Source organism: Cololabis saira, chromosome 17, assembly GCF_033807715.1.
Source record: "Cololabis saira isolate AMF1-May2022 chromosome 17, fColSai1.1, whole genome shotgun sequence".
Classification (NCBI taxonomy): domain Eukaryota; kingdom Metazoa; phylum Chordata; class Actinopteri; order Beloniformes; family Belonidae; genus Cololabis; species Cololabis saira.
This window is the reverse complement of record NC_084603.1, coordinates 18,074,917-18,086,252: the sequence shown is the minus strand read 5'-3', so window position 1 is coordinate 18,086,252 and position 11,336 is coordinate 18,074,917. Positions and strand designations below refer to the sequence as shown.

The 11,336-nt window shown below is 41.3% G+C and overlaps 1 protein-coding gene across 1 annotated transcript in view; it reads left to right on the top strand.

Annotated features, from left to right (window-relative positions):
- Positions 1-6,412: 6,412 nt before the first annotated feature.
- hs3st1l1 (heparan sulfate (glucosamine) 3-O-sulfotransferase 1-like1) overlaps positions 6,413-11,336 on the top strand; it is a 64,396-nt gene continuing 59,472 nt past the window's right edge. Inside the window, exon 1 of the mRNA XM_061745183.1 lies at positions 6,413-6,721. The gene's annotated coding sequence lies outside the window, so the exon portion shown is untranslated. The remainder of the gene's footprint in view (positions 6,722-11,336) is intronic.

The following is an 11,336-nucleotide window of genomic DNA, read 5'->3' as shown; positions in this document are numbered from 1 at the left end:
AGTAAATTCAAGTACTTTAATATATAATAAAATAAATAAAATAATAACAGAATAAAAAATTAATTAAGCACAAATAGCACAAAATGTCAAGCCTTTGTACTTTTCTTTTTTAACCAGCAGAACTAGAACAAACATGAACTCATAGAAACTCTGTGTGTGTTTGAGTCTGTGTAAATGTGACAAAACATGCAAAAACAAAAATTTTTCCCAAAGAATCACCCAGTGATGTCATGAGATTGACGCGTACGTGGATAAAAGGGATAAAAGAAAAGTAACAGCTCAACGTAGCCTAATGTAGTGGAGTAAGAGTAACAGTTTCTTCTTCACAAATCTACTCAAGTAAAAGTAAAAAGTATAGTGATTCAAAACTGCTCCTAAAACTACAACATTTCCCAAAACTTACTCAAGTAAATGTAACAGAGTAAATGTAACTCGTTACTACCCACCTCTGATCATTGCACACAACACAATAACTGTTCTCGGTCCTGAACAACAAGTGTATCAGCAGACACAATGACGCCGCTGCAGTGCAGGCAGAGCATGAAAGAAACTCACACAGGGGCAACATCACTCATGCACAAGCACAACTTCATGTTTTCAGCTTATCTGTTTTACTTTTAAGCAGTCAGCTGAAATAGCATCAAAGCGCCCAGCGTGCCAGGTGCTGTGATGTTAATGTTTTGCAGGCTTTAACGCCCCCAAAGTTAGTAATAAAAGCAGCAGTGCTCAATAAAAATGAATACATCTTTTTTTTTTAATGGTACCCCCCCCTCCCCTCCTACGAGAGCCGAAGGTAATTCAAAATAACAGTCTACACAACACTTTGACTATGTTCCTGCAGAAAAACCTGACTGGAAGCGTGCACCCTATATTGAAATGATCCATCGTGGGATTTTATCCTCTCAATCTGCCACAAGGGCCATTCAGAGCACGTGCAAACACAGTTGGGTTCAGATTCTGACAGCTAATTTATGACCCTTATGTTGTGCCTTAATCCAGGCCGTGGTCTCTTGAAAAGGAGTGTCCTGAATGAGTCGACCTAAAGTTGATCACCAGGGTTTTCTCATCATGTAGATCAGGGGTCGGCAACCCGTGGCTCTAGAGTGGAACAAATCAGATCTATTAAATATTTCTATACCTTAGATTTCAATAACCAGTTTAATAATATTTCAACTGTTCTAGCCTCCCTATCGTAATTATAATAACTCTAACTCTGTAATACTAAGTCATAAAATTAGAATTTAACTTATCTTTATATTAAAATGGAACCATGGGACTTGATCGATCCCGGCAGGGCCGCCCTCTGGGTGAGGGTGTCTAGTGGTAATGGCCAAAACACCCTGATCATCCCAAGGTACACTACTGATGATGTGTCCTATAAATAGGATAAATTAGAAATAAAATACAAGAAATAAATAGATTATTGCTGAACAGAAATAGACTTTTATCCCGAAGGACCTGTCAACTGCAGCCTGGATGGCGTCCCCTAACCCTTCCCCCCATTCTAACCCTAACCCTTCCCCCAATCCTAACCCTAACCCTTCCCCCAATCCTAACCCTAACCCTTCCCCCAATCCTAACCCTAACCCTTCCCCTAATCCTAACCCTAACCCTTTTCCCCAATCCTAACCCTTTCCCCCAATCCTAACTCTAATCCTTTCCCCAATCCTAACCCTAATCCTTTCCCCCAATCCTAACCCTAACCCTTTCCCCCAATCCTAACCCTAACCCTTTCCCCCAATCCTAACCCTAACCCTTTCCCCCAATCCTAACTCTAATCCTTTCCCCCAATCCTAACCCTAACCCTTTCCCCCAATCCTAACTCTAATCCTTTCCCCAATCCTAACTCTAATCCTTTCCCCCAATCCTAACCCTAACCCTTTCCCCCAATCCTAACTCTAACCCTTTCCCCCAATCCTAACTCTAACCCTTTCCCCCAATCCTAACTCTAATCCTTTCCCCCAATCCTAACCCTGACCCTGACCTTAACTTAACTTATAGTTTACCAGGACATTCAGGACTCCATCCTTCTTTTTCCTTCCCTCGCACTGCGTGGGAGTGAGAGGGACAGGGTAACGGCCCGGTCAGGCGGGGGAGAGCTCTGTCCGTCCCGACACCTCTCCCTGGCCCTGTCCCTTCTCAACCTTGTACAAACATTGTTTTTGTGGTGGATGGTGCAGAAATGGATCAGGAGAGCTGCGGACAACGTGCACCGGCCTGTGCATTGCCTTTGAAACCTGTCAACTGCCCAGTTGTCGGATGAAGCAGGGGGTTCATCGAGAGGGCTTCAAACTACTAACCCTAACCCTAACCGCATGTGGCTCTTTAGCACCGCCCTAGTGGCTCCTGGAGCTTTTTCAAAAATGTTTGACCTTTTATTTCCCTTTTTTCTTCTTTTTTCTATTGTTTTCTCTTTTTTTCTTTTTTTCTTCTTTCTTTCCTTTTTAATCTCGACATTTCGACTTTTTTCCCGACATTTCAAATTTTTTCTCGAAATTTCGACTTTTTTCTGAACATTTCGACTTTTTTCTCGTCATTTCGACTTTTTTCTCGACATTTCGACTTTTTTCTCGAAGTGCATAATGAAAAAAAAAATCTTCCCCCAGTTCTAACTAATATAGATACATGCAGCATGTGTTGTCTTCATTCTAAGGCTGATACAAGACTTTCAATTTTTTGCGGCTCCAGACATATTTGTTCTTTGACCAATATGGCTCTAAAACAGGTTGCCGACCCCTGATGTAGAGGAACAGGGTGCCCCCTTGGTGCCCCCCTGGGTGCCCCTTCAACCTCCTTCAGTGTCTGCTTTCTTCCTCGAATGTTTCTGCACCAACCTTTGCCTCATGACTCATAGGGCAGACGTCACGAAGGCCTTTTGTCTCTTTTCGGCGGGAGAGTGTGTGGGATTTTACAGAGTCTCCAGGTTTCTAATATGCAGCTTTGTCATGGCATCTTGTAATAGTGTGATAACTATGTTTAAAATAAGTTCACAAAGGTCTCTGAAGTATTAAAGGCGTCTCTGTGACCCTGAGCCTTGGGCTTGTTGATGCATCACATTCACTTCAGAACGGCGTCACACTCGGTCGACTGTGTTCCAGTTGCAAAGTTGGAAAATGAACCTGTCAAAGCGTCTGACGATCTGTTGCTGCTGCTATCCGTCGTTCTTTATGTTATTTCTCTCGACAACGTTACACGAAGCCTTCAACGCATTCAAACACTCAAAAGTGAACTGTACTGTGTTTATTTTTGATTTAGTGTCAATAAAATGAGCCCAGCCTTAGCCCAGGGGTCGTCAACCCGCGGCTCTAGAGCCGCATGCGGCTCTTTAGTGCCACCCTGGTGGCTCCCTGGAACTTTTTCAAAAATGTTTGACCTTTTTTTTCCTTTTTTTTTCTTTTTTCCTTTTTTTCTTCTTTTTTTCTTTTTTTTTCCTTTTTTCTAATTTTTTTTCTTCTTTTTTCCTTTCATTTTAAATCTCGACTTTTTTATCAAAATTTTGACTTTTTTCTCGACATTTCGACTTTTTTCTCGAGATTGTACTTCAACATTAATCTGGACATTTCGACTTTTTCCTGGAAATTATGACTTTTTCCTCAACATTTCGACTTTTTTCTCGAGATTGTACTTCAACATTAATCTGGACATTTCGACTTTTTCCTGGAAATTATGACTTTTTCCTCAACATTTCGACTTTTTTCTCGAAATTTTTACTTTTTTCTCGACATTTCGACTTTTTTCTCAAGATTGTACTTCAACATTAATCTTAACATTTCAACTTTTTTCTTAACATTTAGACTTTTTTCTCGACATTTCGACTTTTTTCTCGAAGTGCATAATGAAAAAAAAAATCTCCCCCCAGTTATAATTAATATAGAAACATGCAGCATGTGTTGTCTTCATTCTAAGGCTGATACAAGACTTTTCATTTTTTGAGGCTCCAGACATATTTGTTTTTGCGTTTTTGGTCCAATATGGCTCTAAAACATTTTAGGTTGCCGACCCCTGATTTAGCCGAGTGTTGATGTGGGTGACGGACATGTCGGAGTCAGAAGCTGCAGTTTCTGCTGTATTTTTTGGGCAGCGTGACAGCGAGTTTCCACATACACGATGTTCTGAATCATTTTGTGCCATAAAGATCTTTCTGAGTCGGGTTTTGTTTTGTTTTTATTTTGGATCCCCATTAGCGGACGCAAAACGTTAGCTAGTCTTCCTTGGGTCCATGAAGATTAAAAGTACATTCACATAAAAGTACATTTACATATATACGTCATATAATACTTTACACTTTAAATATATGAATACATAAATGAATACAATTACATCACTCCATTAACCCCACCCACATCATTACATTAGCAACATCACTATGGTGGTAATTATCACAATTTTCATTGAGCTGTATATTCCATACACTATACAGTAAATCACAAAATGTATATTAAACATATATATTAAACATGTCTGTACCCAAAAGGTACCTTTTTAGTTCCTTTTTAAAACTGTCTCTGCTGGTTTCTTTAGTAACGGCATAAACCTGTTCCTGTGAGATGAACCTGGACATAGAACTTATTTTCATTGCATTTGATCTTGGTAAAGGAATGGAAACATGACCCCTGCTAACTTGTCTTGTTCTGTGCTCATGTCTGTCTTGGGAAAAGGTTATTTTTGAGTACAGGCAGTTTGGATGTTTAGATACAGTTATATTCCTGAATAATGTGAATAATGCGCTGTACAATCTCTAGCCAAAAACCACTTAATTTATCACTCCTTGCAATTTAAAGTATGTTTTTTGTTTAGTTTTTTTGTCTTTGCTTCTTGTCTAGATACCTCTGTTACTTGTCCAATATATCCATTATTTTTCAATGTTTGAACCCAAATGACTAGTTTTGTTTTGTATAAAATCTCCTGAGTTGAGGTTCATAAAAGGGTAGGCATAATAAGCCTTAGATTCAGCCTTTTTGGTGCCATTTAAAATATTGGACTATTTTCATGTTGTATTATGTTGTATCCAAATTGACCGAAATAAAACTCAAAATCAAATCAAAATCAGTAAGTTATGTGTTAATCTGTCCTCTACTTTCATCCAGGCAAAATCACAATGCATTTGGTCAACACCCTTTCTCATAGAAGGGTCACAGAATAACGTGCCTTATTTTCAAATAGTGCTGCAAGAATTTCAGATGTGATAGTCAAACAAAAAGGTCCTATGTCCCCTTTAACAGGCAGAGTTGTTTTAATCATTACAGTCAGTACTGGAGTTGAGGGGGGGATGAGGGGGGATGGCATCCCCCCTGAAATAAAAACGCTCCAAATCATCCCCCCTGAAATAAAAACGGTCCAAATCATCCCCCCTGTAAAACTGCCATCCCTCCTTTCCATCCCTTATGTCATTTCATCAATGAATGTGGTTTTACTGCTATTTCAACATTTAGAGTCATCACCAGAAAAATAACACCAGAAAAATAACTTATTGAATGAATGAATTGAATGAATGAATGAATGAATGGTTTATTTCTACAATTTATTTGACAATTTTCACCTGTTTCAAGTAAATTTTCACTTGAAATAAGTAGAAAAATCTGCCAATGGGACAAGATTTATTTTCTCATTACAAGCAAAAAAATCTTGTTCCACTGGCAGATTTTTTTACTTATTTCAGGTGAAAATCTACTTGAAACAGGTGAAAATTATTGTTTTTTCCAGTGACGAGTCTTGTTTTAAGTGTAATGAGATTTTTTTACTGAATAAGTCATTTTAACTAGACATAAAGAAAGACAGAAAGACAAATATTCTTGTTAAGATTTTGAGTTTTTGCAGTGATCCATTTTACTTATCCTGTGAAGGACAGAGTCATATTGATAAGTTCAGAAAAGTGTTTTTTATTGTTGTGTTTTGATGTAAGCCCAGTGGATATTTAAATCTTACAGAAGGCTGCATTTAACTGCTGCTATGTCATTCCTGCAGTATTTCTGCAGGTGTTTTGGTCACTGCTATTATTTGTAATATATTATATTATTTGTAATCAGCACAAATTATCTGTCCCCATATGATAAAATCCACCATCCCCCCTGATTTATTTTACAACTCGAGTACTGGGTGTGAAACTTCAAACTTGGCCACTCTAGACATCCCTGACAGGCAGAAGTGTCTGCAAGAGGCTGCATTAAAAGAGCGGCCACATTAAAACAGGGATGGCGGAGTAAGCTGCATTTCTAGCTGAGACCAGATGAATGCGTTTTTGTGCTGAAGTGTGAACACGAGCTGTGCAGAAGCTGCTGAAGCTGCTGACTGCTGAGTATCAGCGAGCAGCACCTTTTTTCCCTGATCATCTGACGGCAGAATGCTCCTCCTCCTCCTCCCATCAGCTCCCATCCTGCCCTGCACGCAGAAACACTACAGTCCGTGGCACAAGTCTCTCCCCGCACCTCTGCGCGCATGCAGCTTCGTGCATCTGCAAGCTGGGAGCTGGGACTCCACTTGAATACTTGAATACTCCACTTTGAATGAACCGGGGAGCCCCGTTTCCTGCAGCCGGGGAGTCCGGGATGAGAGTGGCCGGGAGGAGCGGCGGAGCGGCGGACCGACTCCCTGCGCGCAGCGCGGCGCGCTCCATCTCCGGCTCCGGCAGCAGCATCAGCATCAGCATCAGCATCCAAACCCTCCGCTCCTGCATCTCCAGCATCTCCATCCTCCACGCCGAGGATAAAACCCTGCCTGAGAGGTAACCGCAAACCTTCTCCACCTCTGCTTTTCATGCAACACTTCCAACATCTGATAAGAATCCGCTCCGAAACAATAGGGGCGACTAATTTCTCAGTTAATACGCAGGAAATAAATCCCGTTACCGCCTTTGCGGGTGAGTTAAATATCTCAGAATATTTTGGAATATGATCCATTTTTCTCCCACTATAGTTCACCTTTTAATCCTCTGTAATAGAAAATTGAGCGCACTGATTAAGATGCAAAAAAAAATTCAGAAGCTCACTGGAGCGCTCTTTTTGGAAATCTTGTGCTGCGTGACTTATAAAATCAGCTTCCCTGCAAGTTTTGCCTGGAATTACTCAAAGTTATTCAGTGTGGAAATTGCTGCACTTGTCAGAAAAATAAAAAAATCAAATTCCCATACTGTATTTTGATGCTGCACTCGCGATTTCGGGTCTATCAGACAAGAGCAGCTGATGATAATTGCCACTCTAGTGATGTTGGTGTAATGGAGCCTGGATGTTGGACTGAATTCCCCCCCACTTACCCCCCTGAGCAGAAACATCTCCAGTATCTGGAAAACACACCGAGCCAAGTGAAATTCCAGCAGCTCAAGCCTCGGTAAAGGATGCAGATTGCCCCAGGCAGCGCATTTCACCTTTGATTACCGGCATGTGGGTGTTGGCTTATGTGAGCTTTTGCCTTTAGCTGCACAATTTCTCAAAGGCATCAGCTGCTATTTGACTGGAATAAGTTCTGTAATGAAATTCAAATGAAACATAAGGTAACTGTTTGTCAGCGGCATGAAGCCCGATCCTATTTCTGGGCTAAAAGTAGCTTTTAATTGGTTTGTTTTTAAAATAGATTCAGTCTTTAGAGATATTAAGTTGCATGGCCATCGTCCAGGAAGTGAAGTGAAGTGGGACAATAATCTGCTAAATGTTGCTTTTTTTCTTATTATTATTTTTGTGTTGAGAGATGCTTGATATTGTTTTAGTAACGTTAGTTAGGCTGATTTTGGTTAAACTTTAAATCTATTTAATTAAATACACGTTTGTTAACCCTTGTGCTGTCTTTGGGTCAAGGAAGGAGGAAGAAAAGAAGGGAGGAAAGAAGGAAGGAAGGAAGGAAGAATGAAAAGAAGGAAAGAAAGAAGGAAGTAAGGGAGAAAATAAGGATAGAAGGATGGGAGAAAATAAGGAAGGGAGGAAGGAAGGAAGGAAGGAAGGGAGAAAACAAGGAAAGAAGGAAGGAAGGGAGAAAAGAAGAAGGAAGGAGAGAGCAGGAGGAAAGAAGGAAGGGGAAAAAGAAGGAAGAAAGGAAGGAAGAATGAAAAGAAGGAAAGAAAGAAGGAAGGAAGGAAGGAAGGAAGGAAGGAAGGAAGGAAGGAAGGAAGGAAGGAAGGAAGGAAGGAAGGAAGGAAGGAAGGAAGGAAGGGCGAAAACAAGAAAAGAAGGAAGGAAGGAAGGGAGAAAACAAGAAAAGAAGGAAGGAAGGAAGGGAGAAAACAAGAAAAGAAGGAAGGAAGGGAGAAAAGAGGAAGGGAAGAAGGAGGGAGAGAGCAGGAGGAAACAACGAAGGAAGGGAAAAAAGAAGGAAGAAAGGAAGGAAGAATGAAAAGAAGGAAGGAAGGAAGGAAGGAAGGAAGGAAGGAAGGAAGGAAGGAAGGAAGGAAGGAAGGAAGGAAGGAAGGAAGGAAGGAAGGAAGGAAGGAAGGAAGGAAGGGAAAAAAGAATTAAGGAAGGAAAGGAGAAAACAAGGAAAAATTGTACGAGGGCAGAAAAGAAGGAAAGAAGGGAGGGAAGAAGGAAGGAAGGGAGGAAAGAAGGAATGAAGGGAGAAAAGAAGGAAGGAAGGAAAGAAGGGAAAAGGAAGGAAGGAAGGAAGGAAGGAAGGAAGGAAGGAAGGAAGGAAGGAAGGAAGGAAGGAAGGAAGGAAGGAAGGAAAGGAGGAAAGGAGGAAAGTAGAAAGGAAGGGAAAAAAGAATGAAGGAAGGAAAGGAGAAAACAAGGAAAGATTGTACGAGGGGAGAAAAGAAGGAAAGGAGTAAATAAGGAAGGGAGAAAAGAGGAAGGGAAGAAGGAAGGAGAGAGCAGGAGGAAAGAAGGAACAGGAGAATTCGGTCATTTTGACCCAAAGACAGTACCAGGGTTAAAGCTGCACAGGACTAGTGACCATATTTGGTAACTTTAGAACTACATTCAAGTTACAGAAGTGAATATTCTCCAATGACCCTCTAGAGCTGGAATTTCCAGTATCTTATTGCCTGCCCTATAAATGATTAACATCAGACCCTAAAGATCTGACATTTCCTCTGAAATGATGGGTTAGAAAATAAATTCAGTAATTATGAGCGAGAAATTAAACTGGTCAGAAAAGTGGGGGTACATCCTGAAAGGGACGGGCCTTTAAAGGGGGTCACCGTCATTATTTTCATACTCCAATAATCAAAATGAAAGGCAGAATTGTGTTTCTGTGGCTGAACCCGAACAGACACTTCTGTTTAATGTTGCCCTGAAACCAAACGTTGCCCCGAGAGGAGACACCCGGCGTGGACTCGGCGGTGGTTCGGGGGGAAAGTGTTACGGTTTCTAAATCCCAGGAGAATCCTGGCGTTGTCTCGGTGATGTACGACTGGACATGCTGGACAAACGCTCAGGGTCAGTTACACAACGATGAGAGGAAACGCTTCATGTGAGGAAACAAGGAACCGTTTCCTTTTAACCCTCCGGGTCAAGGAAGGAGGAAGAGAAGAAGGGAGGAAAGAAGGAAGGAAGGAAGGAAGGAAGGAAGGAAGGAAGGAAGGAAGGAAGGAAGGAAGGAAGGAAGGAAGGAAGGAAGGAAGGAAGGAAGGAAGGAAGGAAGGAAGGAAGGAAGGAAGGAAGAATGAAAAGAAGGAAAGAAAGAAGGAAGGAAGGGAGAAAAGAAGGAAGGAAGGGAGAAAAGAAGGAAGGAAGGAAGGAAGGAAGGAAGGAAGGAAGGAAGGAAGGAAGGAAGGAAGGAAGGAAGGAAGGAAGGAAGGAAGGAAGGAAGGAAGGAAGGAAGAAAACAAAGTAAGAAGGAAGGAAGGGAGAAAAGAGGAAGGGAAGAAGGAAGGAAGGAAGGAAGGGAGAAAAGAAGGAAGGAAGGAAGGAAGGAGAGAGCAGGAGGAAAGAAGGACAGGAGAATTAGGTTCCTGCTTGACGGCGTTTATAGACTCGGCTCCACTTGAGTTACGGGTTCAGGGAGAGACGACAACACAAAGCCGTGTTTCCTTCTCTACAACTTATCTTAATTTGCGAGAAAGTAACACGACAAAATGGGGCTCACTTTTTGATGAGTTTATAATTTTCTGAACTAAAGGATGAAAACTATTAGCTGAGGCATATTGGAAATTTGTAAAAAATGCTAATGAATTCCAGAGTTGTTTCTCTAGTGGTTGCCGGGGCTTTGGTTTGCTTCCCTCAGGAGAGTAAATAGATTTCATGCGAGAATCAGCGCTTTCGTGCATTTTCAAGTCTTTATAATCTGTGATAAAGTCAGAATAAAGTAAAAAGAAATCTGTGTTCCAAATGGTGGAAGTTGATGATATGAAAAATGCAAATGAGAAGAAAAGCAGTGTTTTTATACTTTACTTTGACTCGTGTTCAGCTGTAGACGGCATTAACCACGTCTTCATGTTTTATTTGTTAGTATATATAACGCCTTGCATTTGAGGTTAAGGTTTTAGATCTTGTAGTGTTTGCCTTCTTTCTCACAACACTCAGACGGTATTCAAGCATTTATGACGGGTGATATTTGCTCCCATCCTTCCTGCAAAGACATCCGAAGGAGTTTTACAGGAGAGTTGGGTTGTTGTGGCATTTTCTCTGATAAATCTCTCTGCAGATTCTCTGCTGGGGACGTATCAGCAATGAGGCAAGTCAGTCCAGAACCAGAACCTTTTCTCCCTGAGCCAGGCCCCTGTAGTATGTGCAGAATGTGCAGAATGCTAGGTATAGCAATATATAGATATTGCTATACCTAGCAAAGTTATTGGTTGCTGATGAGGTCACACAATCATCAATACCAGTATTGATGAATGACGGTTCTGGTTGCCGCACCATCAAAGGAATATGGAAATTCTTCCAGATTATTTGATATATTTAATGGTATTATAGGCTGTAAAAGGAGAAAATGAACAAATGTCTTCTAATCTTTCTTTGAGAAGCGTTGTCTGTAAAGTTTTTGTTGGACTGGCGACCTGTCAATCACCCGATGACAGCTACGACTCTGGCTTTGACATCACTAACAGGATGAAGTGGGTGTAAGGGCGGGATGGATAGATGGTAAAGTTTCAACCGTTTTCTCACAGATTTGTGGACAAACTGCAGATTGGTGTCCATGTCCATGCAGCTGTTGTACCACAAATAATCAAATTAAACATCTCTGATGAATAAAAAAAAAGGTGGTCGTATCTGTGGCTCATGTCTGCAGCGAAATAAGATTTTTTTCTTCCTTCTTTCTTCCTCGTCGGCCTCTGGTCTCGTGGGTGGCAGGGTTGCCCCCCCCCCCCCCACTATAGATACACTTCAGGTGGAGCTTTGATAGGATTATTACACACACACACACACACACACACACACACACACACACACACACACACACACACACAC